Source organism: Periplaneta americana, chromosome 1 (assembly GCF_040183065.1).
Source record: "Periplaneta americana isolate PAMFEO1 chromosome 1, P.americana_PAMFEO1_priV1, whole genome shotgun sequence".
Lineage (NCBI taxonomy): Eukaryota > Metazoa > Arthropoda > Insecta > Blattodea > Blattidae > Periplaneta > Periplaneta americana.
In genome coordinates, this window is record NC_091117.1 from 91,909,883 (window position 1) to 91,937,789 (window position 27,907).

General features: G+C 35.3%; 1 protein-coding gene across 2 annotated transcripts in view; it reads left to right on the plus strand.

Annotated features, from left to right (window-relative positions):
- Positions 1 to 27,907, plus strand: part of Rph (Rabphilin) — a 652,346-nt gene that overhangs the window by 552,815 nt on the left and 71,624 nt on the right. The window lies entirely within an intron of this gene.

Sequence of the window (27,907 nt, forward strand, 5' to 3'; positions counted from 1 at the left end):
CACCTCCACCAATTTGGAATTGTGTCTAAACTGCGACGATTACATCCATATGAATTGGCCGAAGCACAATCAAACATTTTTAGAGAATCTAATAATAAAAGAAAAATTTACTTACTTATTTACTTACTTACTTACTTACTTACTTACTTACTTACTTACTTACTTACTTACTTACTTACTTACTTACTGGCTTTTAAGGAACCCGGAGGTTCATTGCCGCCCTCAAATAAGCCCGCCATTGGTCCCTATCCTGAGCAAGATTAATCCAGTCTCTACCATCATATCCCACCTCCCTCAAATCCATTTTAATATTATCTTCCCATCTACATCTCGGCTTCCCCAAAGGTCTTTTTCCCTCCGGCCTCCCAACTAACACTCTATATGCATTTCTGGATTCGCCCATACGTGCTACATGTCCTGCCCATCTCAAACGTCTGGATTTAATGTTCCTAATTATGTTAGGTGAAGAATATAATGCGTGCAGCTCTGCACTTCTGTAACTTCATCCCTCTTAGCCCCAAATATTTTCCTAAGAACCTTATTCTCAAACACCCTTAATCTCTATTCCTCTCTCAAAGTGAGAGTACAAGTTTCACACCCATACAGAACAACCGGTAATATAACTGTTTTATAAATTCTAACTTTCAGATTTTTTGACAGCAGACTAGATGACAAAAGCTTCTCAACCGAATAATATCACGCATTTCCCATATTTATTCTGCGTTTAATTTCCTCCCGAGTATCATTTATATCTGTTACTGTTGCTCCAAGATATTTGATTTTTTCCACCTCTTCGAAGGATAAATCTCCAATTTTTATAGTTCCATTTCGTACAATATTCTGGTCACGAGACATAATCATATACTTAATCTTTTCGGGATTTACTTCCAACCCTATCGCTTTACTTGCTTCAAGTAGAATTTCCTCGTTTTCCCTAATCGTTTGTGGATTTTCTTCTAACATATTCACGTCATCCGCATAGACAAGAAGGTGATGTAACCCGTTCAATTCCAAACCCTGTCTGTTATCCTGAACTTTCCTAATGGCATATTCTAGAGCGAAGTTAAAAAGTAAAGGTGATAGTGCATCTCCCTGCTTTAGCCCGCAGTGAATTGGAAAAGCATGAGATAGAAACTGGCCTATACGGACTCTGCTGTAAGTTTCACTAAGACACATTTTAATTAATCCAACTACTGTAGTTTCTTGGGAATACCAAATTCAATAAGAATATTATATAAAACTTTTCTCTTAACCGAGTCATACGCCTTTTTTAAATCTATGAATAACTATGTACTGTACCCTTATACTCCCATTTTTTTCTGCAATATCTGTCGAATACAAGAAATCTGATCGGCAGTCGATCTATTACGCCTAAAACCACACTGATGATCCCCAATAATTTCATCTACATATGGAGTTAATCTTCTCAAAAGGAAAAATTTACTGGCTACCTAGAACCGAGAAGGAATTCATCTGCTGTCGCGAGAAACAAATCCCGTGCTATTTGACATAATTATATGAGCGATTTTGGCTATCTGCATGGTAATGATTAAGCCTTCAACAAGTGTGTGATTTTTTTTGTGTTATTGTTTTTGTGTGTGTTTGTGTTTTTGTGTTTGTGTGTTTAATGTGTGTGTGTTTGTGTGTGGTAAGAGGTTTTGTTACAACGTCTTCTGCTGAAATTACGAGTAAACCAGCTCAATTTTTTACTTTAATTTTCAAATATTCCTGAGTTCTATTGCTAGATTTGTGTAAGTAGGCCTATTCATTAATTTTCATCAGTTCTATCTTCCTTACATGAAGATCCTGTATGGTCGAAAGTACACATGTTGCTGATGGACACTGTACTGTCCGCATTTCACGAGAAGATCCGAGCAAGGAATGAGCGTTTTTCCCTCACTCTTATAACCTATTCCAGACATGGAACCGGACGGCCATTGACTGAGCCTTGTTTGTACCAGCCGGCCAATGACACCACTCCCATTCACCTGCCCCTTTAAGAACGCTGAGTTACTGGCTTACTCTCTCCTCTTACCCCGCAATGACCACGCTCCCCTTGCAGGGATCCTCTCGTGAAATTTGGATAGTAACTCCATGCGTGTCGTCATTTTGCCACTACTTTTAGAATGTGATTCCAACATTTACCAAGGTTTCAGACACGCAAAATATCGTGCATCCTTCATTGCGCTTCAGTTAAATTTCCCTTAAATATGGAAGAATGGAACGTGTGAAATGAACAGACAGAATAAGAAACGAAGTTTTGTTCAAAAGAGTGAGTGAAGAAAGAATAATGCTGAAACTGATCAGGAAGCGAAAAAGGAATTGGATGGGTCACTGACTGAGAAGAAACTGCCTACTGAAGGATGCCCTGGAAGGAATGGTGAACGGGAGAAGAGTTGGAGGTAGAAGAAAATATCAATTAATAGACGACATTAAGATATATGGATTATATGCGGAGACTAAGAGGAAGACAGAAAATAGGAGAATGCTGGGTTTGCAGTGAAAGTCCTGCTTTTGGGCAGAACACAATGAATAAGTAAATGAATGAATGAATGAATAAATATCTAAAAAGGCCAATATATCTGCTCTTCCGAGAATAATTTTTCTTTTATTCTGGCATTTCTTGTGGCTGAAACCAATTTATTTCAATATAATACACAATTTCCCCTTTCCTCCTGTAAATCCTATGGCTTCAACATTTCGAGGGCATCATACCAGAAGGGCGTATCAACAGATGTTGAATTATTAAAATATTTTAATGGAACCAATTTATGTTTGAAAACAATCGTCTGAGAATTACAATGGACATAAGAAAGAATCAAAGAAAGTACATTGTTATGTAGACAAGGAAAGAAAAAATGATTTCATCATTTTATGGCTCTAATGTAAACTCTCAGTTTTGTTGGTACGCCCTTCTGGCATGATGTTCCGATTTCATATTTTGAGCATAAGTGAAGAGTCCACTGCAAGAATGATGGATGTCATTTGGAACACATTTTGCAGGAGACGCAATTGAAAGTTTGAAATGCTTAGCGCTCAAAGTTTAACTGAGATTTTCCTATCATTATTGGACAATGACTATCAGTATTAATGCCATATAACTCTCTATGTACATTCTACATGTCTTAAGCTATGCATTGACAGTCTTGGTTCATTTTCGACAAGAAAGTGACATCCATCATTGCAGTGGACTCTTCAAGTGTAATCAACTTTCTTTAATTCTTCACAAAATAAGGACATCACCCTAGGTTTCCTTTACAAATTCTAGAGATGAAGTAGAAAATGCCACACCAGGTAATCGAGACCGCTGTCTCACGTCTTCAAATGTCCTATGAAAGAATACGACCCAGAAAGAAGTATAACATGGGAAACCATAAGACAGGTACTGTATCTGTGTTGAACGGAAACTACAGGAAACTTCATAAGAATGAAAGACAAGTAAAAGTGAATAACGCACAATACAAGCGTAAATTTCAAATGTTATCTTTTAAACAAAACTGTAAGAAATATAGGCCTACAGTTGTGCCATCCCTCTACCAAATTGTATGAGAAATGATGTAATTTTGCCTGCTTATTAGTTTATACGCTCTGTTACTCTTTCTGGTAGCTTCGATCCCAGTACTCTTGAGTCAAAATACTTAGGCATTCGTTTAGCATATAAATAATTCTCATTTCAGTATCTTCACCTCGTGAAACTCATAACTAGGGACCGTACTTTGTCCCAGGAGGCTACCAGATTAAGTATTACTGGAGTTTTTAAATGGACGACGCACGTACCGTACATATAGCAAGTGAAGTACATGGACTGACACTATTTACACTATTAAGCTAATATATGTATAGTGTTGTGTATTGTAATGCGAGGTATTTTATTTCGTAATACTATAGCCTACTTATAATAGCGTAAATAATGTTTGATCAATGTAAGCCTTCATTCTTTATGACAGAGTAAATACGAGTAGTAAAAATAGCGTATTTTAGTGTACATGGTATAAAGGGCTGTCAGACATTGACTACTTCCAAAAGCCGATTGTTAGAAAGACTGCTTTCCGTCTCTAGAATATGATCTTTCCTCAAGTATTGCTTTTGTAGAACATTTACATGTGATACATCAATTTTCCTTCATTATTTTAATCATTCCTTCGATCCAAATTGTCTAATTTGACACTAAGTTGTACTTGTTTAAGTCTTAGAATTACATGTAACCTAAACTCATCTACATCTTACTCTTACTATTATCATTGTTGTTACTACTGCTGCTACTGCTACTACTACATTGTTTTCTGTATTGATGTTATTAATATTTGTTACAGTATGTATTTTTAAAGTGGTTGAGTGGAAGAGAAGGACTTATCGCCTTAAGGGGGCACTTAGGTACTGAATGAAACTTTTTACCTAATGAACCAAATTTTATTAAAATTTGAAGGTAAATCCCATTAATTATTACATAATGATGGTATAAGTTTGAAAGTCCTAGGTAAAGTAGTTTTAAATTTAAAAAATAATTACTTTTTTTTTGTCTAATATTTGATATCAATAAAGGGTGCACTTTTTCATAGTAATAATTGAGATTGAGGGCTGAAATTTTGTATGGTAATAATTATACTACTATTCAATAAAACTGTGCATTTGGTTTATAAAATAATAATATTTTCTTGAGTTATGAATTTTTTTATCTAAAAAGGAATTCTAGTAAAATTTTGCTTATAATTTCAAAGGAAAAAAAATCATAAAGTCCTTTGTATAATAGTAATGAAAAAATCCATGCACAGTTTTGTTTATCAAGTAAAGTTGTACATATGGTAAAAATTTGAATCCGATCCATCAACATTTAATGCAAAAAAAGTATACCCAGAAGTGAAAAATTTGCAATATGGAGAAAAATCCAAGTAAAGTTTTGGTAGACAATTTACTTTTCACTCGCCTGTTAGAATTCTCCTGCACCATACAATACACCTTCCTCCTTTTTGGCATCTTCTCTAATGATCTTGTTGTATGTCTTCTTTTAATTTCGACCTCTAAGCTGCGTCGAACTCTCTGCTTGATACGACGTTGATCTCTGCGTTTGCTAATTCTGCAGGTCACTGGTGATATTTTGGATTTCTTTGCCAATTCTGTTAGATATTGACCTTGGTTGACAAGAGAGATTGCTTCTGCTACAGCCTTCGGGCAAATATTCCAAATTACATTGTGAAGGCTTTCGTTTGCATTTTGAGTCTTAGCTCTGGTACATATTTCTAAAATTTCGCTAGAAGACAGTCTCTTATACAAAGGTATCAGTTTCTCTAATACAGTGACATTTATGGGTGTGTGTATTTCAGTTTTGTGGCTCTTGGGCTTTTCAGATTTAGCTAAGGCTCTATTATAAAAGCACCACGAGTCCTCACCTACTGGACATCTTGAGTGCAAAGGTTTATCATCTGTGCTACAACAATGATCCAGTGTTGCAAGAATGGCATTTTTCATCTTGTCCACATCTTGAGCATTTTTTACTATAGCTGCTCTATAGTAATGTGTTAGTTTTACTATAGTGGTTTCCTTCAAACTTCCATGTGCTTTACCCCCAAGAGTAATTTTTTTTTTCCTTTCCACTCTTTCACTAAATTTCGAAGCCTGTGCCTAATCTTTTAGCAATGTGGTTTACGCATTCTTCCTTAGTAATCGGAAATTCATTGCCATAAACTTCAATATTTTGGAGATGGACGTATGTTTTGGAATCACCATCGGAAAGGACTGTAGTATATCTGAAGCCATTAGATTCTGAACGCTTCCATAACCTGCTTGCAGCTTCGACTTCCATTCCTGGAGAGGATCCATCATAATTTTTCGCACAGTTTATTTTGTGACCTTCATGCCAGAAATAAAATTCTGGGCTTTCTTTTCCTATTTGCTTCTCACTAATGGCACAAGCATGGCAGTACTTTGACAAAACCTCATAGTCAATGACCAAACCAGTTAGTATGTCAATGACACATCCCACTCCAAAGCTGCTTGTGAATCCACGTTTTGCCCATGTTCCATCATAGCTCACTGCAATGTTCAGTATATCAGAATTTATATTATGATTTTCACTAATATGAGCTTCTCTCACCTTTTGTCTTGCCTCTGTCATTATTTTATCCACAAAAATCTTGTTCTCCTTCTGAATACCTTGCTGCAGACTGAAGTATGTTGCACTGCTCATTGTATTCATACCCAACCCCACCGAAAATATTTCCATAGCTGCATGTCCTCTTCCAAATTTAAAAAATGTTGAAACCATTCTTTTATTGATATCAAACGCAGTTTTTGTTTTCTTTTCAGATGTAATGTTCATGCTTTTATATGAGAAAGTTTGACACAAAACACACTCACATGCCCCACATTTCACAACAATCTTTGTGGAAAGACATGAAATTCTCTCAAATTCACAATTACTGACTTTTCATTACATTCACTACATACTAGTTCTGAAAACAAGCTTTTCAAAACATCGGTATTAATAATAATGTAGTCTTGAGCAGTTTCACTAGCAGGCTGGAGATAACATGTGGGACTCTCACCTACAGGACAACTACTAATATCTTGTTGTTGATTATTATTTACTGCTACAATATTCCATCTTCGTTCAGCTAAAAGTTTAGCTCTTTTTTTTCTTCATTATTTTTCCACTTTCCACTTTACCCATTGTGAATCACTGCAAGGTTCCAAATAAACATAAATTTTACTACTTTCCAGAAGGATTTAGGAAAAAATATTTTTACACTATACTTTAGACATATCAAGGATACTATTTCTTAAGAAAAAAAAAATCCCAAAAAAATAATCATTTTGTCCATTATAGTACCAGAGTGTCCCCTTAACTCTGCCAGTACCAGTAAAAATAAATGAAATAATTGAATGAAAGAATAATTTAAATTGTAGGAAAGGTAATCATAATATCAGTCTTTATCAGTATAATGAATTTTTAACGGTCTTCAAGGTCTAGGTTTGAATCGTGAATAGAACTCCAACTGCAGCAAGAAGCAAGTGTTTCCTGACAGTGCCCGTGCCACGTGCCAAATAATGACGTCACACCAATATACTCTATGGACAACTAACCTTATCTTCGTACGCCCTGGGACAGAATACTGTCCGGTCCTTACTTATAACCTACAGTCTGTTTCTTTGGCCAGTCTGCCATGTTTGTGCACACGAACCTATTCTCTTTTAACTTTTGGTCGGGCATTGATTACACTAACTGACTGAACATCACACCTATGAATCCTTGATCATAGACTATCACGGAACACTTCAAAGCGTCGTTCTTTGCACAACCACTTTGTTCTTTTCTTGATTATCTTCGATGATTAAGTCTACATGACCTTATCTAAGCATTCGAGTGGTAGATCAAGCTGCAAGAAGAATACATGGTAGGCTTGGCAGAGCATGAAAACACTTTTTAATCGGTTATTTAACGATATTCTATCAACTGCGCACTTAACTAGCGTCACCGTCGATAGAATTAATGATAGCGATTAGTATTTTGGCGTTCTTGTGGGCAAGAAGTGACAGGTGAAGTTCGCCCTATCAGTGTTAAAGGGACAGTGACGTGCTAGGAATACGGGAAAGATCCACAACTCAATTGCGTAGTTGATGTCAAAATAAAAACTTGCATTTTCTATGTACACATGTGTACTTTTAACAAAACTTATTCTACACACGTATTTTTTAACGTTTGAAATAGGCCTACTAAAAATTACAATAATTATACTAGCTCTGGGCACAACGAGGAAGTAAAAGGGAACTCAGAAACCTCTGCCCATGTTCTTTTCGCATACACCGTCTTATAAACAAACAAACAAACAAACAGTAAAGCACTGTGCATCAGTGGTGGATTTCAGGCGACCAGCGAGAACCGAAAGTTCGTAAAAGCTATGACGCCTGCCTTATACAATCCGTCACTGAGCAATGCACAAATCTACTCGTATCGAGCCGAAACATTAATTACTTCTCAGCCAGGGAAGGTGGAGTTAAGGAGTAGTCTATAGTGACTCGATTGAGTTATTAGTGCCCAGACCTGATTATTATTATACAATAGAATAACCAGCATGGAGCTATTGTATAGTGTGCAAATTCGGATTGTACCCTTGAAATACATTTAGTACTAACACATATTTACATTTTCTTCAATAGTTCAACTATTCTAAGATTTGAAACAAAATAATAATAATAATAATAATAACAATAATAATAATCATCGGTAGACTCTTACTAATCCGTATTGAGTGGTGTTCCAGTAGTGGGAGGAGTCAGCTAGCTTTCCAAATTAGAAGTTTCCTTAACAAGATTCCAACGGAGGGACTCCACCGTACACTAGAAGAAGGCCGGATAATTTAGAGGCCGTATTACTGAGGGCCGGATAATAATAATAATAATAATAATAATAATAATAATAATAATAATAGTTTAATTTAAATAAATTTACAGTTATTGCTTCACTTAGTGCATTTGAAGTGATTTTTGTGCTCTCTTGTTCTGAATAAATATTTCAATATTTGGTGTCATGTTCTTTACATTATTGTTCGAAAGACTGATTTTAAGTTTTTATCCAACAATATGCTTTGTCGCGGTTTATCCATTTTCATCTCTGAGATAGTGCCTCACGCAAATAAGTAGAGCCAAAATAATGTAAACAGTATTTTTGCAACATGTCTGTGCAGTCTGGAAAACAATTCTCTGTGGAAGTGTTAATAAAAGTAGAATAGACTAAGTCTGTTTTGGAATAATTGATCCTTTAAATAAAGTACTTCTAACATTAGTTCATTTTGAACATCGTGTTAACTCGCAGAAAATAGTGTTGCGAACACTTGAAAATATTTTTACAACTTAGCCACCTGCTTGAAATCGTACTCTTTTAATTGTCTCAATAATCCGATGAAGATCCTACTACATTTAGAATCTTGTTACATATTGTCGATTTGCGTTACGTTACACCACTGAAATTAAAGGAGTGACCTTGTTCCAAGAGGGCTATATTAGGAGAAAGGGGTTCAATCCAATCTTTTTCCTGTTAATCGCTTTTAACTCTAAGGAGCCTCCACTGATAGCGCTAACGTCGTTTCTTACCAACATTCCACTACTGAATTTAGACTCCTGGAAATGGAGAATTAACATACGTGCTCTTTGTTTAAATTGTTAGTTCTGGAAATACATAAGAAAAACGTTTTCATTTTTTTTTTTTTTAATTTTTGTTACAGAATTCTTGTTTATGTCTGTTACTTTGCAATGGCTACACGTATTAAATGCGAGTATCTCGATTGCGGAAATAGGAGTAGTCACCTCACAAAATGTTTCTTCAAAATACCGGAATATAGTGAAAGATGAGTTTTCATCTACAATATACAGAGTGATTCACAAGGATTTACCGACCTTTACGGAGCTTATTTGCAAGACATTCTGAGCAAAAAAATATCATATAAACATGGATCCTATTCTCAATATTTACAGAGTTACGTTTCGTTATTGGAACGCATTGCTGTGAACGCGTGATCTTGGTCAGCGTGCAGTCAGCAGCCAGCGAGAGCGAGGCGGAAATCAAAGATAGCCGTATGCAGTTACGTAGAGCGACGAGTGCCGTTCACAAGCGTGCGGCCAAGTAGCCTATGCTCAAGAGGACAGCGACATTTTTTAAATGTATTGTAAACTCTCCAAGACTGTAAATCAGGATGCAAAATTGAACTACAAATAATTATGTCGGTGGAAGTAGTGTGATTTGTAATAATTGTTATGATACGTGCGTAAGAATAATGTAATTTTCTAGTTAAAAATAGAAAAAGGTGTCTATTCGAAGCAACTAAGGAGTTCACAGCACATTTTTAGCTTCATAATACTTGGAAATTAAAGAAATGATACTTCGGAATGGTTCATTCTCTATTTGTATTATTCTTTTACCTTCAAACTAAAGAAAAAACGTATTTTACAAACAACTTTAAATTAGTGTAACTCTGAAAATATTGAGAATAGGAACTATGTTTATATGACATTTTTTGCTCAAAATGTCTTTGGAAATAAGCTCCGTAAAGGAATCACCCTGTATAGTAATGCTATCATATAAAACTAATTTGATATATTGGTAGATTTTCCTAGTCATGTACATCATTATAAATCATATGTTACCGGAAACAGCAAACAGTTAATAATTGTAAAAATGATCTTTGAATGTTTATGTATAAAATAAAATATTACTAATAAATCAATCGGATGCATTCGAAAGCAACAGATTTGGTTGGCCAAGTCTAAATCATTTCAAATTTCACAGCCCATTTCCTACTCTACTTTCTGCGATATCACGCTCTGAAAACGCTGCTGATATTGGCTCAAGTTTTTTTTTTTTTTTTTTTTTTTTTTTTTTTTTTTTTTTTTTTTTTTTTTACAAAATGTAGAAAAAGGTGAACAATTGTAGCCTAATAGAAATGGTTACATTTCAAACATTGATGTAAATATGAATATAACGGGGAGGCGCAGACAAGTCATTTGAAATTCCCACCATTTTTGTGCATGTGACGCTCCGCTCGTGGCTGCGAGAAGCTTCTTGACAGATTACACCTAATCTGGCTTAAGAGCCCCATTCTCCTATTACAGTTTTTTTTTCATAAATGAGCAGTGTGCGATTAAGTACCAGGTCCTTTACTTAGGACCCTTGCCTTATAATGAATCTGAAGGGTGGCATGTAGTTAGTTGGATAATTTGTTGTTTAACTAATGTCTACTAGCAGCAGACAAGTCAGATGGACAGTGTTGGTTTGATATTGAGGTGTAAGGAATGTGTTTGAGAAAATCATTAGGGATGGAAATTGCTATTGAGCTAGATGATTTGAGTATTCAACAATGGATTGGAATGAGTAAGTAGTGAGGATATGAAATTTTTGGCGGATCAGCTTGATATACTCTGTGAATTTCATTATACCTAGTATTTCGAATAGATGGGTGTTGCGAATCCGATAATCCGTTCCTGTTATTGTTCTGCAGATTGCCCTTTGGAGTCCATCTAGGCCAGGCGTCTCAAGGCCAACGCATGAAAGTTGTTATAGAGAGCAAGTATAAATAACATAGTCAGCTGAAGAGATAAGCGCAGTACCCGAAGATAGCCGATCGCTGATTAATGTCACACGCATGAGCGAGCTAAGTTGTAACTGTCGCGGGAGAAATGCCACAAAGCTGCACTTTTGAGTTGTACTGTCACTATAGACGGTTGTTTTCGGAAGGAATTTCTTAAGTAGTTTGCAGTAATAATAATAATAACAATAATAATAATAATAATAATAATAATAATAATAACAATAATAATACATTTATTTTCTAATTATATACTATCTATGAGTAAAAAGAAGACATCTGAAGCATGAAGAACCATACATGTTACGTAATTATTTAAGCACCAGGAACTGGCCACCTAACTCCATTATCTCCTGGCCTAGTTGACTCATAAGTGGTGCCTTGTTGGTATCACTTGTGAGGTTCAGACCTGTCTTCGAACAGTTGACCAAACAATAACAATATTTCATTTCTAATAAAGGTTTTTGGTATCGCTCTTTTTTTAAGTTTATACTATATTTAATAAAATAAAATTCAATTAAATAATAATAATAAAATTACATTAAAAACTTGTTGGTTGTTAAAGTAAGTATTCTTACGTTACGCTAATATTAATATATTAATTACAATAATAGTTAAATAATATATTTCGTAATGTTTTCAATAATTAAAAATAACCTAAACACCTTAGAAATTCACAAGCAATTACTTTAAATTAGAACTATTCAAATCTTAAATCTGATCTGAAATTCTTTTCTCAAGTCCTTCAGTATTTCATTATATTTGTTACACTGGTCTTGATTCAAATCAGGTAACAATTTTAGATTAATAAAGTGGTAACATTTACCCACTGAAACTTGCGTCTCCCACAATTTCGCTTTCCCTATGAAAGCTTTTATTTCTTCATACATTTGCGGTAATAAGAACATTCTTTCCTCGGGCATGGACACAATGACTGACTGTTACATCGTAGCGGTTGCAGATGTCTATTCAAACGTCGCGGTCAATGACGTCATCCGGAGATACACGAACTTCTCCTGCATCTTGTTCCACTCTTACATTGAAAAAGAGAAAGAGGAGGAAGTGCTCTGAGAAGGCCCTATTGAGACGTCTGATCTAGGCGTTGAAGGTGACGCGGATGTGCTTGGGACCATATCTCGCAACAGTACAACATGCATGAACGGAGTAGAGTAGTATATAGTAGAGTCTTGGTCTTGAGTGAATTGGAGGTCTTGAACACCGGGTAAAGCGCCATGAATCTCTGGAAGGCTCTGTCGCGGACGGAAGTGATGTGTTGTCGGTATGTAAGTCGTTTATCCAAAAATACTCCAAGGTACTTCGTTGTTGTGACAAATGATATATCTTGTTCTTGAATGGAAAGAGAGTCAGTTCGATGTGGAAAGCGTTTGGTAAAGACTATAGCCTGAGATTTGCTTCCATTTATTTTGAGGCGCCACTTTGTTGACCATTGAGTGATAGAATCCAGTGCTTCTTGTAGTTGGAGATATCCAAAGTGAATGTTGACGTGCTGTGTGTAGATGACAGTGTCATCTGCGTATGGCCCTTGCTGACACTCGGGATGTGTAGTTATATTTTGAACATATACACTAAATAGCGAGGGACTTAAAACTGCACCCTGAGGCACTCCTGCTTTGATGGGGTGAAGATTTGAAATAAGTGGTCCATCCCGTACTTGAAAGGTTCTGTTATGTAGATAACTGTGAATTAATTTAATGTAGGAGGACGGGATATGTGTGTTATTATTATAGCTCTCTTGCCTTGTCCGTAGTACGACTACACAGCACTCAGCGTAGCATTGAGTTCGACACAGCAGCGCATCGGCACTCAAAAATATGAGCTGGCGACGTCTGAACTAAGGCAGCATGTTCCGATACACTGCGTATCCAATACCCTTTGTAACGTGTGCTGACAACCGCTGAGGTTCAGGATACTTAATCTACGACACGGATCTCTCAATTTCTCTTTCCTTGAGGACACAATGCTAGGCTTTATTAGTAATAGTATTAGTATTAGTATTTATTTATTTAACCTGATAGAGATAAGGCCATCAGGCCTTCTCTGCCCCTCTACCAGGGGATTACAACTATAATATGAACAATAAAATTACAATTAACATTAAATTTACAATTACAATTACAATAAAAATTAAAGTACGACAAGATTACCTGATTAATGAAAGCTAGACATTTTATCATAGAAGTTAAGAACAAAGAATATTTTTGTATTTACTGAATTACAAATTAACCTACAATAACAAAAATCTATAGTAATGAAATTACCGGATATTGAAATATTTTGTGATAGATTAAGAGAACTATTTAGAAGAAACCATGTCTGAACGAGTCTCAATTACTGACCAAGTGCCTAGTAAGTTTGCGTTTGAATTCAATTTTATTTCGACAGTCCCTGATGCTAGCAGGTAACGAATTCCAGTCTTGGCAGGGCTATTGTGAAAGAGGATGAGTATGAGGAGGTGCGATGGAATGGTATTGTTAGTATTGTTTCATGGTGAGAGCGTGTGTTCAGATTGTGGTGGGAAGAAAGGTAAGTGAAGCGAGACGACAGGTACGAAGAAATAGAAGAGTTCAAGATTTCGAAGAGAAGGAGAAGTGAATGTAAATTTCTTTTCTTATCTAGTTTAAGCTAACCTATTGTTTCCAGAGATGGGGTAATATGATAATATTTACGAACATTGCTTACAAAACGTACACACAAGTTATGAGCACGTTGAAGTTTCGTTTTGTAGTCGCTGGAAAGGTCAGTCAGTAAAATGTCAGCATAGTCAAAATAGGGAAATACAAGCGTCTGCACAAGGGACCTTTTTAAGCAAAAGGGAAGATGAACATTTATCCTTTTTAGCACATGGATAATAGAATATACTTTTCGCCCCCGGATACACCTGCGAATCGACGACGATGATGATGATGATTATTATTATTATTATTATTATTTTGTGAACAAAATTGTAATCCTTCATGCAAAAATTGCCTTCACTTAGGCAATGAGTCATGAAAAATAATGTGACAGTGACATCGGAAATTTGCATGTCGAGTTCTGACCCAAACTTTTTGTTTTAATGTTATTATGCATATTTATGTCCGTTTGACATGCATGTTACAATGACAAGCATGCTACTTTAAAGGGAGGTGCATTCTGGGAATGTTAGTCAGCGTAAATGAAACACTTGCCGTTCTATTGACTTTTGGTTTCAGATGTGATATATTATTTAAAAAAGATACACATACACAGATGCACAATTAGATTATGATTCTTTATCTTGCCAGTACAGACGTAGTGTTTTTGGCTTCATATTCTACTGATAGGTGCGACTTTCGGAATGGAACTGGGATATACTCGTAAATAGACATATGTCCTTTTGGCTTTTACTGTGAATTTGATCACAAATAGACTTTTAGATATTTCACCGTGTCCTGGAATTTAATATTTCCAACTGTTTGAAACTACACAAATAGAGGTTCCATCATCAGCACAGCTAGGTAAGACCAGAGGGATAGCCTGGAGTAGCCAGACATAAAGAGCCCCACAGAGTAGGCTACTCCTCTGGTCTTGCCTGTCTGCACTGATGATGGAGTCAGGACACGGTGGAATACCCAAAATTCTATTTGTGGTCACTAGAGATTAAACAATTCCTTCGTAAATACGATACGATATGTGACTAGAGTATTGTACATGACGTGAGAGGGAAAGGGGTTGGAATTGTTTTCTGTACCGTCTGGGTACAGCAACAGTGCTGAACTGTCGTGACGTGTCCAGTGCAGTAGTAATTGAGCGAGTCGATTTCTAACCTGTTGTGCTATATTAAGTCATTCTAATATAAGTAGACTTTAGTTGAATTGTACACTCCGTAGAGGACTACCAAGAGTAACGACTTTACATTGATTATATTTAACTCCAAATGTTCCGAACAGGTAGTGTGTCAGGTTTATGTTCCATCGAAGTATACTGTACTTTGTATGTCTGAAACTTGGTCTTATTTACATCTGACCGCTGTGTAGAATTCAGACACACCCACACCTGGTTAATAATAATAATAATAATAATAATAATAATAATAATAATAATAATAATAATAATAATAATAATAATAATAATAATATTATTATTATTATTATTATATTATTATTATTATTATTATTATTATTATTATTATTATTATTATTATTTATTTATTTAATCTGGCAGAGCTAAGGGCAGTAGGCCTTCTCTTCCCCCCCAGCCAGACTCTAATTCTAATTGAATACAATTGCTTACATAGTCCTTACATTAATATCTAGACCATAAAACAACACGAAAGGAAATAATGAAAATAATGAAAGTTGGATACGTAATGTTAGTGTGACAATAATAAACATTGGAAAGAAATAGTTATAATAATAATAATAATAATAATAATAATAATAATAATAATAATAATAATAATAATAATAAAGCGTAGGCAACCTCGTGTCCATGGAAGAAGACGTTTCATCATTAGTGATCACCAGGGAACGGATTTATATGGACTAAAAATATATGAAATATGTAAATATATATGTAGTTATTTTTACCAAAATATGGAATTAAATATGGATTTTTACCAAAATATGGAATTAAATATGGACTTAAAATTATAAAAAAATGACTATGTACGTTAAATATTGGTACATTTTAATCAAACTAAACAAAAAATATAATGGACGTACCTTATCTTCCAATGTAGTTTCAACAAAACACAATTTTTATTGTCTGTTACCATAACAATAGGTTACAAACATTTCTTTCAAGTGCTGAAAAGTGAATCTTCTTCTATTGTCTCTGAGGATAGATTTATACTGACTAAAAGAGCGTTCGACGTCACAAGAAGTAACTGGTACATAATTCAATTTCACAATGTCTGCTGGGGATAAGTCCAAGTTAATCTTCACTGTTGATTCACCACTCATCACAGCAACAACCTTTTGTAGTTCTTCATATCCAGGGTTTTTTGAAAGTACAGTGTCCACCTTAGCTCTTACTGCATCTGCAACTTTACCTCTACCACGATTCAGTTGTTCCACAGTACTATTTATAATTTCAAAACTTTCAGATAGTGAAAGGTGCCTATTTTGGAGACTTTTGAGCGTTTTTATGATGCATGAAAATGTATGCTGAATGTGAGCTAAGTCATTCTTCACACTTATGTCACAGGTAACTGTTTTCGCAGTATCAATTGAGACTGCATCTTCAGAGTCCAATGCAAGGAGAACATTGTTAATAGAGTCTATATGTTCGGCATAATATTCAACTGCTTCTAGCCATGTACCCCATCTAGTTAAAATTGGCTTTGGTGGCAATGGAATTTCAGGGTACATTTCTTTCAACACGTTAACTCTACTGGGAGCTTTGAGAAATACTTTTTTCACTGACGAAATCAACAAATCTACTTTAGGGAAATTGTCTCTGACCACTTCTGCCACACGATGAAATGCATGCGCCACACAAGTAAAATGAGTCAATTTAGGATATACAACAGATAATGCTTGTCCAGCTTTGACCATATAAGGGGCAGCATCGCTAATAAAGAATAACACATTATCGTACATAATACCCTTTGGCCACAGGATACCCATAGCTTCGTTGAACAGTTTAACTATAGTTTTGTTATTGCACTTTTCTAGAACATCACAATGTAAAAGAATTCGTTCAGAATATTGTTCACTTAACAAACCGATAACTACATTACCAACAAGTCTACCTTCTTTGTCGGGAGTCTCATCAATGGAAACCCAAATTGAACTATCTTTAATTTCATCTCTTATCTTCTGTATTGTCTCATCGTAGATGGATGGAGCATACGTCTTCCTAAGTGTTGACTCATCCGGGATTGTATGTTGAGTATATTTTTCAAGGAATTCCCTGAAGACCTTATTCTTTAGTTTGTAGAGAGGAATATCAGCAGAGATGAGAGAACGGCACAGGTCGATGTTAAACTCAGATCTTACATTCGATGTTGTTGGTTGTGTTAAAAACAATTGTCTCTGCTTGGAATTTAGTTGTTTGTTGGCCTGATGTTTACTAGTTGTAATGTGTTGTTGCACCAGGAACTTTTGTGTAGATGATACTGCACACTGACACAAATTACAAAATAATATTTTATTGTCAGTTGATAAACCATCTTCTTTAAATTCTGAAATGTAACTTGTTAGTTTTGATTTTAAATTGACTGAATGACGTACTTTTGGCATATTTACCGTCTTTATAGTATGATTTACAAAACTGAACCTATGTGTACTCTGACTGGCATTTAACTGTTGAGCTGCACAACTGAAGTCTGTTAAAAATTTTAAATTAAATTAATACAGTTTTGTAACTTACTTTCCCATTGTTGATAGGACTGCTAATTTTCAAATAACTCTGATGTTAAAGGGATTACTGAACATGTGTTTAAATCTCTATTGTTGAAATGTATTTTTAAAAGTTAATGGAATTTTGTTTTGTTTTATTGTTAAACCTAATATAATATGGACTGTTTTATATGAAATATGGAAAATATATGGAAATTAACGAAAATATGTACTAAACTCTAAAATATGGAAAAATATGGAAAATAAAAGTAGGATTTTTCAACCCTACACATTGTGAAACATAAAGATAATGCAAAATATAAATTATATTAGCTTTATAAGTAAATATGTATTTACATATAAATCCTTTCCCTGGTGATCACATTTAGAGACTTTATTATATTATACACAGTGTTTTAAAAAACACATAATTGCAATCAAAATTGAAGAGGAGATTTTGGTATAAAAGCTTAGACACGTCAAATTTTAGATATATTTAATAAGGAATATTCTTATGAAAACAAAATAATATATGTTCGCGACTATTGTTGTGCGAGCTATAACGTCATCGAGAATATTTTGGATGAATCAGTTTTTTTTAGAAACTCCTTAAGTCACGAAATACAAAGTTTTAGGGAAACAAAAAACTGTTTAAAAGAAATTCATGAGTTAGGAATTGGAATATTTGAAATGGGAGATGTTGGTAAAAACCTAACAAATATTTCAGTATTCAAAAGAATATTTTTAAATAGAAAGTGACTCAACATTCATGTTTGAAAATGTTTGACTCATGGGATTTCTCAAAATCTGGTAAATATTTAACAAAACAATATCTTTATTTCATGAAATAATTGAAACTTTGGTTAAAAAAGAATATAAATTTGATTCTCAAAACCAGTATTTAGAAGCTGACTTCATATTTTTGCTTCTTGTGAACAAATTTTATTCTAAACTGTATAAAATGTCACTAAGGACATAAATAATAAAGTTCTTCATGAAATAATGTAGGGTAATACAATAATACATTACACAAAAGACAACATCATTCTAAAAAAATCCTATATTCAGACACAAAATAATTAATTTACAAAAACACAACAGCTTTGGCTATAGTTTTGTTCATTCTGTGTCAGCCTTGTCACTGACTTATGGGCCTTCTCCACGAAACCTAATTTTTAAGCACATACTGTACAGTATGTCACAACAGAGATACCGTTTGACTTGTAGAATTTTTCTACAAAATGATATATCTATCCTTATAGAACAGGAATTAGCAATAAACTTAAATTTGTTAAAATATGACTTATGGAATTTCTCAAAAAACCGATTCAGATGACACACTATAGTTTCTTGATATCATCTAAAAGAGAATATTTTTGTTTCACTATGCAATATTTTATGTATTTTATACAGAAAGACTATAGTTATGGCTGCTATGGAAATAAGTTAATTGTTAATTGTGAAAACAGTTTTATTAGTGAAATCAACATAAAACGAGATGTTCTTAACATAATATGAGACAATTTAGATCTAGTCTACTCACAGCTGTTGATAGGAATGGCAAGAGGAAATCCGTTACATGGCACGACTGGAAGAAGTTATAACTTCAGCCTCAGTAGCGGACTACTCAACGACAGATGATTACCTGTCATTTTATTTTTTTTATTTTAGTAGGTTATTTTACGACGCTTTATCAACAGCTTAGGTTATTTAGCGTCTGAATGAGATGAAGGTGATAATGCCGGTGAAATGAGTTCGGGGTCAAACACCGAAAGTTATCCAGCATTTGCTCATATTGGGTTGAGGGAAAACTCCGGAAAAAACCTCAACCAGGATTCCCGACCGGGAATCGAACCCGGGCCACCTGGTTTCGCGGCTAGACGTGCTAACCGTTACTCCACAGGCGTTGACGATTACCTGTTATGAAATACCGGTATTCCTAATTCATTTTTCACATAGAAATTGCCGAACTTACGAAGTCTTGTAACCTCGCAATACGAAAAGAACTAAACTTGTTCAACTTAATGACTTATCGTCACAAAAATAAACTGACTGGAAAGAATACGTATTAAGAATGGACAAAACAAGAATAAATTAGTTCAACAAGCTATGACCTTTAGACCTAGTGGGAAGAGACGTGGGTCGACGTATTGATGACGTAGAGACGATTTAGAGTCTTGAATAGAAACGAATGCGGGGTTAATTTTGCATCTTTGTTAGTGTAATTTAACCTGTACTGAAGGTTGATAATAAATCATACCTGGTCATTTCTATTTCTTGCTGTTAAATTATGTCTTTATACCAAGTTTATATCCTATCCTTTATACCAACTTTATATCCTATTTATATCCTCTGGTTGAGGTTCTGCTGATATGTACATTTGTTATCAGGCAGTACATTTCACTTGACGATATGTCAGAGGTGTGTGTGTGTGTGTGTGTCTACCCACTTCACTTTGTGTAATTCGGGTTCCGCATACTGCGGATAGATAAAAGGACTATGACCCATTTTCAAATTGCATACCACTTCGGCGGGCCACGTTATGCATGATGTGTATCTGTGAAGAGTTATGTCATGTACTAGGGTGAGTGTATAAGAACAAATTTCTTTATGCATCTGAAGTCTTATTAGTGTAATACATAGCTAGTCGGCGATGTATGCAATAGAGGGGGAAAGGAACTGGCCACCCTACCCCATTATTCTCCTGGCCTAGTTGTCTCATAAATGGTGCCTTCTTGTATCACTTGTGAGGTTCAGATCTGTCTTCGGACAGTTGACTAAACAACATACCAACTTGTTGAAACTAATATTTTATGTAGCCCCTGCGGTGGTTGAATGGTCAGACCTCCGGTTTGTCAAGCAAGCGGCCCGGGTTCGAATCCCGGTCAGGTCTGGAATTTTTCATTGAAAAATCCATAGTGACACATGTGGCGGACAAGGTCGCAGTTGGGGTTTTTCTCGGGGTTCGCCCGTTTTTCCCCATATTAGGCATCTACATCATTCCTTCATTCGTAGCATTCCCCGATCGCCTGCTGTGGCGAGGGAGGTTGCTTGCTCGAATCCTGGGTAAGCAGTGAACCTTATTGTAGTCAACCGGTGTGGGTTTGGAAATGCGCCTAACTTGAAGTTTAGCGCGTTAGATCGTAAGAGGTCGTAGTGCTGAGCCATAGTGCCCTCTCCTGTAAATTCCATTCCATTCCAATACTTTCTGTACAGTGTATATATGCGATTGTACTGTTTGATATCCGCGATCGACAGCCCCCTTCCAATACAGAGCCTTCTGCCTGAGGTTTAGCTCATCTGTGCTGTTGCCAGATGAAACGTCAATTACAAATCTTTTTTAATTAATTGTTGACTATAAAACAAAATGACTGAGGATTGTATGTTTGTTTCGATGTATTCTATAGACTCCTTAAGTCTTCACATCTAATATTACTTCCACCCTGTATATATAGAAACTACGAGACAGTTTGCTAAAAAGAACCGAAGTAGGCTGTGGTTATCACTAGTCCTGCGTTTGGTCACTTTGAGTTCAAGTTGGATGCACATGGATCATACTAGCTTCGCTTTCAATTGAGAGCTGTGACTCGTCTCCCCGCTCCATTTCTGTGTTTAGTTGTTTACATCTGCTTATCCGTGTGTCTGCCTCTATAGGCACTGAACAATGAGAATATTACACACATACAAAAGTACTGTCACGTGTATTTAATAACAAACAAACTATTTATTTAAAACCACCTCATGGGGATCAGAAGATTATTCTCACAATAAGTAAAACACATTTAGATAGGCCCACTTTTTAATTTCAAAGTATATTTTTCATTCAAAAGTAAAAACCAATGCTTATTATTTTTCTCCTATTTACAGAGTTCTGAATATTCAAATTGCATTTTTTAAATTGATACATAGATTTCATCAAAGTGAAAAGTAACATGATAATTTTTTAAAAGGATTGAAATTTGAATATTCACAATTAAAAATGAGTTACTATTTAAATATATAAAATATATTTTGGCCCTGATGTTTCAACTTTTGTTCATTTAGAAATGTGTCTCCATGTATTACTGTCTCAGATTACAGATAATATCTGTTACCTCAGAACAACAGTGGGATATCTTGCAAAAATCATATTTTAAATAATGAGGATAAAAATTGCTATTGAACATCGAGTGCAATGTGTAAACAAACTTTTGATTTAATATGAAGCTAAAGCAACAAGAAACTTTGTTTACACATTGCACTCGATGTTCAATAGCAATTTTAATCCTCATTATTTAAAACATTATTTTTGCAAGATATCCCACTGTTGTTCTGAGGTACCGGTACCGGTAACGAATTAGTTATGAATAGGCCTACTTGTTTTACACGTGAACGTTGTAACTGAACACAGTCTATGCATAAATAATAAATAAATGTATAAATAAATAAATAAAGTGTGGAAATTACAATAATACAATAAATCACAGTAAAAACAAAATTATTTACATTGACTACTTGCTTTACGAGCTTTTACACATTAAAACGAGTGACTGTAAACATTTTAAGTGTTGCAAAAGAAAAAAAATTATATTCCTTTCTGAAAAAAAAAACGTTTTCTTCTTTCCTAATGAAGTGCTCGCTACCAAAATTTTCTATTGTAGCACTCATTTCCAAGCGTCTAGCTTTATTTTGTTTTCACATGTTCACTGAACAACAGACCTGAAGTTCGTACATCGTTCTATACTCCATACATACCTACACTGTTGCGAGTTGCTTGAAGGCTTTAGCTAACCAAATGCAGGACTCAGTTATCACAAAGATGTTTGATATACTTAGAAGTAAATGTAAAGTTACCCTCCTTTATTTTAATAACCCAGTCTTTTCTGACCTAACCTAACCTAACCTAAGCCGTTTTCACTATTGTTAGTCATCTTATTGGCTGACATAAATATATTAAATCTGCTTTCTCTCTTTTAGTAAGGGACAGGTCTAACAGGTTTTCAGCGTGTATAGTTAGGTTAGCTTATCCTAGTTTAGCTTCAACTCTATAGCTTACTATACTTTACTACACAGCTTCGTAGTTTCTAGTTCTTTCTAAGAAACGGTACTTTGATCAAATTTTAAGAGCATCTAACTTGTACTAGTTGTAGCTACGACTATTATAAAGATATCTAAAATGTGTATTCTCGAAATGTTACGTATAAGCAAACGTACATTCATGCGAGTCGGCCTGGTTGGCGCAGTTGGTACAGCACTGGCCTTCTATGCCCGAGGTTTCGGGTTCGATCCCGGGCCAGGTCGGTGGTATTTAAGTGTGCTTAAATGCGACAGGCTCATGTCAGTTGATTTACTGGCATGTAAAAGAACTCCTGCGGGACAAAATTCCGTCACAGCGGCGACGCTGATATAACCTCGGCAGTTGCGAGCGTCATTAAATAAAACATAACTTTTTTTTTTTTGTTTGAGCGATGTGGCTCAGATGGTCTATATTGAGACTCGCATTTTCGGGAGGTTCTAACCCCCACTGCTGATCAATCAAACTGAGATTTTTAATGGTTTCTCTCGGTCACAAAGAAAATGCCGGATTGGAAAACCACTGTCATAAACATTAATATAAATCTAAACCGGTTACATAAACACAAGCCATTTATAACCCACATGCCGTAGCTCAGGAGGTAGCGAGTTTTCCTGTTGATCTGGAGTTGCGGTCAACCATGAGTTCGATTCCCGCTTGGGCTGATTAACTGCTTTGGGTTTTTTTTTTTTCCTAGATTTTACCCATCCGTAAGGCGAATCTCAGGTAATCTATGGCGAAACCTCGGTCTCATCTCGCCAAATACCATCTCGCTATCACAAATTCCATTGACGCTAAATAAGTTAGTAGGGTAGTTGATACAGTGTCGTTAAATAACCAAGTAAATAAAAAACACACAATAGAAACAGAACCACAGCAATAGTCAACGGCCTAAGGTGCTTTTTTTTTTAGATTATGTGTTATTTTGCCGTGTTATTAATCAATTTAATATAACTCTGAACCGTAAGTAATGTTATTAATTTCAGAATATTCTTTCAGATATCTTAAGCACAAAAGTAATAATATTATTGTGTTCGTTTTTGTTTCCCTTTCGAGATAAAAATTGTTTTGTATGAAACATTTCATGGCGTATTTTGGGAAAGCCATTGATTGAATTCTCATTATTCTCAGTCAGTTTAAGAGAGCTTTGTATTATGATAATAAATGACTGAAAGAATTTTAGTTTTGTCCTTTACGTATGCAGAAATTTGATTCGAACAAATGTAACATTATGAAATTTCATTGCAGAACGTAAATTTACATTTGTTCGGACCAGAACAATGGCTTTCCCAAAACACGTTATGAAATATTTCGTACAAAACAATTTTTATCTCGGAAAGGAAACAAAAACGAGCAAAATAAATTGTATTTAACTTTTTTGTTTGAAATATCATAAAGAATAACTCCCTGAAATTAATTACATTATTTACTGTTCATTCTATATATATAGACTTATACACATTATTTCGCTCATTGACACAGTGCGCACATAAGTCCATGAATATTGTTCCATATTCGTATGCATCTGAAATGAACTAAGAAAATAATAATTAATTTACAGGAAGGATTGAATGTTAGAAATAGTTGCGGAATAAATGGTTGGTTTTGTGTTTGCTTGTAGGTAAATTGTTTATGACGTACTTAATAGGAATAATTCATGGGTTAGTATCTAGTTATGAGTAATGTACCGTCATTACGACATCAGTAAGCCTAAAACCTGTCGTATATCTAAGTTGACAAGTTTAGATGCTGAGAATATAGTAGATTATTGCTTTATCTACATTCATTAGTACTATTTCATCCTTTACTTTCTTTTTCTGATTTAAAACGAAGGCTGGTATTTTTTTAAGTAACCTCCAAGCTTACTCGATTGATTTTCCTAGACTTCTCTTCGACTTATCGGATTTAGTCTTTCACGTGCTCACATAGCGGCACAGACGACTGCATTTTCTGAACGGTTTATCGGTCCACCACATGGTCTCCTTTCCCCTGCGGCTGAAACCCCGGATGACTTTCTTGCTAGTGGAAAAGTGAATACAAATAACACAATTTTAGCCCCGATATTTTACGCCGTCAAATATGTTCTGATCGTTCCTGCAGTTCTTCAGATTTTCACTTCATTTTATTTAGATTTACCTGGTGATTCAGTAAAAGAGTGAAAAAATTAAATAGGAACATTTTGAGATAGAGAACTTGTGGTCTGCGAAGGCAGATTAAGGTGGTACTGTGTCATCGTACTTTGTAATTAAGCGTGATTCTTTTCGAGTGATAAGAAGGGATCTGTTTTGGCATGTGACAATGTAAATACGATAGAATCACCTTGGAGGCAATAAGTTACAATAAGTTAGAGAACAAAATATAATGGATTGCCTACATGTGAGAACTAAATGTACTTGTACATATTATATATAAACACTAAATGTTAATAATAAGTGTAAGTAATAAATGTAAATAATATGGAAAGCAATAAGTAATAGCGATAGACATGTTTAAGTCCACTGAACCACTCGGTATACTTGTCAACATTTAAGCGAATTTAAAATTGCAGAAAGATTGTAATTACAGTATATTTTTTAGAAATGTATTTATTTATTTTTATTTCCGTGTCCAGTAACTAGATGCATCCCATGCTGATTATCTTTCCTTTCGCTTTCCGATTTCTTCCTTGTCTTTATTCTTTTCCCTTCATACGTCCCGTCGACCTGGTTGGAGAGTTGGTATAGTGTTGGCTTTTTATGCCCAAGGTTGCGGGTTCGATCCCGGGCCAGGTCGATGGCATTTAAGTGTGCTTAAATGCGACAGGCTAATGTCAGTAGATTTACTGGCATGTAAAAGAACTCCTGCGGGACAAAATTCCGGCACATCCGGCGACGCTGATATAACCTCTGCAGTTGCGAGCGTCGTTAAATAAAACATAACATAACATTCATACGTCCCGTGTTTTCTTTTTTCACATATTTCTTTTTCGGTCTTCTTTCCTTCCTCCTTGCTTTCTTTCGTTCTTTCTTCCTTTTTCTCTTTCGCTTCCTTTCCATTTTTCATCTCTAGTCTATTGAAGGATGCACCGGAAGGAATGGTGAAAGGGAGAAGAGTTAGGGGCAGGAGAAGATATCAGATGATAGACGACATTAAGATATATTAATCATATGCGGAAACTAAAAGAAAGGCAGAACATAGAAAAGATTGGAGACTGCAGGGCTTGCAGTGAAAGACCTGGCCTTGGGCAGAGAGCTATGAATGAATGAACGAACCCTTTCTTCTCTTATTTTCACTGTCTTCTTTTCTTTTTAGTTGTGTTCTTTCCTTCCATAATTTCTTCTCATCCTTTCTTCCCTCTTTTCTTGTCTTTCTTTTCTTCATCTCAACTTTAACTTTTCCTCCTTAATTGTTTCCCTTCCTCCATTCTTTTTTGTTTTGTTTCTACTTTGATACATTCCTCTCTCTTCTTTTTCTAGTCTCTCTAGCTTCCTTCCTAAACTCTATCCTTATTTATTTCTTCCTTTCCTTCTATATTTGTCCTTATTTTCCTTATTTCTTTCTTGTCTTCAATCCTTAACTTTGTTTCTTGTTTTCTTTTCTCCTTTCTCGTTCTCTTTTCTTCATAATTTCTTGCCTACTTTCCTTGATTCTATATTCTTCCTTCTTTCATTTTTCTATTCTGTTTTCTTCCATTCTTCCCCCTGCTTCCTTCCTTTCGTGCTTTTTTCCTGTTTTTATCTTCCTTCTTCCTATCTTTTTTGCCCTCTTTTATTCTTTTTCTTACCTTCTTTCTTTCTTTCTTTCTTTCTTTCTTTCTTTCTTTCTTTCTTTCTTTCCATTTTACTTATGTTTCTTTCCTTCTTCCTTTCTTTTCTCTCTTTTTTTCTTATTTTTCTTCTTTCTTTTCCTTGCCTTTCTCCCTTTCTTGCCTTTCTGTTATTGTTTGCTTTTCTTCTTCCTTTCTTTTTTACTTTCTTTCCTCATTTTTTACCTTTTTCCTTACTTTTTGCCTTATTATTTTCTTTCTTGCCTTTTTCCTTATGTTTTTCCTTCTTACTTCCTTTCTTGCATTATTTCTTTTTTTCTTTTCTATACTTTATTTTTGTTATTGTTTTCCTTCTTTCTTCCATTTTCCTTGCCTTCTTTCTTTTCTTATTTTTTCATGCCGTATTGTTTCTTTGTTCATTTCTTCCTTCTTTCCTTTTTTACTTTCTTTTTTCTCTTCTTTTTTGCTATTTTTTCTTTCTGTCTTTTCTTCTTGTCTCCTTTCTATTTTGCCTTCTTTTTTCTTGCTTGCCTTCTTTGCAGCTTTCCTTGTTGTTCTTTTTTTCTTTCTTACTTTGTTTCATTCTTCCCTCCCTTTTCATTCTTACCTTCTTCCTGTCATGCCATCTTTTCTTCTTTGTTTATTGTCGTCTTTTCTTATTTATTTTGTTTTTTCTTTCCCTTCTTTCTTTCTTCGTTGCTTCCTCTTTTCTACTATACTATAATAATTTCCATGCTTAAATTTTCCTATTTGTACATCCTCCTTCATTTTTCTTTCCCTCTTGATAGTTCTGGGTTTTGATCGTCATGCTAAATATCGATGATCTGACATTACCTTGGAAAAGACTATTCCTTCTGAAGCAGAATTTTTCAATTTTCCCACCAAAAAATCATTTGGTTAGCGAGAAATATTTGTGCATTTGATGAATGAGTGATGGAACGGAGAAAAATTCTCTCCGGCGCTGGGATTTGAACCCGGGTTTTCAGCTCTACGTGCTGATGCTTTATCCACTAAGCCACGCCGGATACAACCCCGACGCCGGTTAGAATCGTCTCAGATTAAGCTCCATCTCTTGGGTTCCCTCTAGTGGCCGCCCTCTCCACTACGTCATAGATGTCTATGAACGCAGGACCGAAGTCCATATATGTGTTGAGGTGCACTCGAATGAGTGACTGGTTGGCCGGGATCCGACGGTATGGGCGCCGGAGAGAATTTTTCTCCGTTCCATCACTCATTCATCATATGATGACGCAGAATATCTGCATGGAAATATCATATGTACTTCGGTACATCAAAATATATATATATATGATAGGCGTAATAAATCACTTTGTGATTTAAGACGGCGCCCATACCGTCGGATCTCGGCCAACCAGTCACTCATTCGAGTGCACCTCAACACATATATGGACTTCGGTCCTGCGTTCATAGACATCTATGACGTAGTGGAGAGGGCGGCCACTAGAGGGAACCCAAGAGATGGAGCTTAATCTGAGACGATTCTAACCGGCGTCGGGGTTGTATCCGGCGTGGCTTAGTGGATAAAGCATCAGCACGTAGACCTGAAAACCCGGGTTCAAATCCCGGCGCCGGAGAGAATTTTTCTCCGTTCCATCACTCATTCATCATATGATGACGCAGAATATCTGCATGGAAATATCATATGTACTTCGGTACATCAAAATATATGTATTTGTGCATTGTTTCATTT